Source organism: Corvus brachyrhynchos, unplaced genomic scaffold, assembly GCF_000691975.1.
Source record: "Corvus brachyrhynchos isolate BGI_N302 unplaced genomic scaffold, ASM69197v1 scaffold283, whole genome shotgun sequence".
Lineage (NCBI taxonomy): Eukaryota > Metazoa > Chordata > Aves > Passeriformes > Corvidae > Corvus > Corvus brachyrhynchos.
In genome coordinates, this window is record NW_008237409.1 from 1,237,956 (window position 1) to 1,240,024 (window position 2,069).

Here is a 2,069-nt window from a genome sequence, read left to right on the forward strand (position 1 = left end):
TCCCTCACTTGGGCCAGGAACTGCTAAAGCTTAAATAAATCATTGCAGAAGTGAGACTGACCTAAATTATTCTACACAGTGGAGACCTTGTCTCCTGCTTTTGGAGATTCTTGTATTTAAGCTGTGCCAGAACAGGGTTTAAGTTGTCTGTACAGCAGTAGCTCCTTCCTACGCCCTGGGGAGCTCGGGGGAAGGTGTGAGATCGGCTGGCGTATGCCAGCAAGGCTGCTGGGGAGGCAAAGCCACCGGCTCACACGCTGGGGGAGCCAGCAGAGATTTTTGGTGCCACACCATCCCGTGCTCGGTGCTGGCAGGTTTCCCTGCCCTGTGTGGGGCTGTCGCTGTGCTGGGCTCCACTTGTTCCCAGTGAACACGCAGTGCAGTGCCTAATTAATTCATGCATGTGTGCCTAATCAGGGAATGCACAAGTGCCCAGATAATTTGCATTTGGGCACCCAAGGAGGCCGTGCATCAGCATCCTAATTGACCCTGCATGAGCACGCACAGGTTCACACTTAGAGCTCACACAAGTGCAGGGTCAGTCCTGCAGAGAAGCTGGGTCAGCGCATCCATGGATGGCTCATTCCCGTGCCCATGAGCCCCGATCAGGGCGTGCATGAGCACCCGGGCAGTTCCCGCCCGTTATTTGGCATACAAATGCCCAATCAGCCTGTGCATGACTGCTCAATCATTGCATGCATGAGCACTAAGTGGTTTGCACATGGTTTCCCAGTAGGTTCACTGGTGAGCACCCAGTGTGTTCCCGGAGCAGGGACTGCCCTGGGGACTGCAGCCCGTGGCTGGAAGAAGGAGCAAGGAGTATGGCAGAGTGGAGGGAGTGTGGCACGGAGACGTGGCTGACGTGGATGTGCTGAGGTGGGGCAGCAGGAACCCCCACCCTGCAGCCAGCCCAAAGCCACCAGCATGTCTTGGCACCTCCCAGCTCCTCTGACGGCAGCACCGTGCTCTGTGTGACCACAGGAACCCAGCTTTGGCAAGTGCTGTGGCTCACAGGAGGGTGGAGTAAATGATCACAACAGCCCTTCCAGCCTTAAAAATGTAGGAAGCCTTTGATGTGCAGGCAGGACGCCTTGCAGATAAACCACGCTGGGTGTAGGGCTTGTGCCAGAGCACCAGCCCAAGGAGAGGGAGCACAGAAAAAGAAAAATGGAGAAACTCAAAGTAAAGTTACCCATCAGCCTGGCCCTGGCCCTGCAAGCACCGAGTCTGTGTCCCCAACCCCTGCCCCATGGCTGACTCGGGGCCCTGCACAGCCCACTGTGGGAGTGAAGCCACAAGACATGGTCACAGAGCATGTGGCTTTGATGTGACCTTTCCTTCGGTGTTTATGTTGTCTCCAAACCTGTTTTTCTGTTCAGAAGAGATCAGATTAAAGGAAGTTGCCAGCCCTCAGTGCATCCAGCCGGTCCAGGAGCCTGGGCTAGGGTGGTGAGAGCTGGGAACAGAAGACTGGGTGGCTTCTTACCCCTTGTCCCCCTGCATACACTAAGGCAGTTCTTACATCCCTGTGCTCATGCGACCCTGCCGAGGTTCCAGAGAGACATCCTTATTTATGGATCCTGCATGAACTGCACACCGCGAGTCACTCGCAAAAACTTGCAGAGAGCAGCTGACCTGAATCCATATTAATAAGGCTCACAAGTCGTGGAGTGTTTTCTCTCATGCCTGTGGGATGGCAGGAACGTGCTGCCTTGTGGCACGCAGGGTTTAGACAAAAAGCCGTCTATAGCCTGTCGCATTTTTAAGCCCGTTTGCCTTGGAGATAAGCCCAGGCTGCCCTGCCGTGGTGCCACACTAGAGCTGCCTCTGCTCCGGGACAGACCTGGGAAGACAAGGAGCGATGGCTCCCTGCACGCTGGAGCCAGGGAAAGGCCGTGCTGGCTTTGGGGACAGCGTTAGGGTTTCAGAGCCCCGGTGTGTGATGCTGCTGGGGAGTGTGTGATCCAGCCCTACAGAGAAGCATTTCTCCTTGGGCAGGGACACCTCAACCTCTGCACCCACTACCCAGCTGCTCCCACAGCAGTTACAGGGATGCAGCCTCCTGCCAG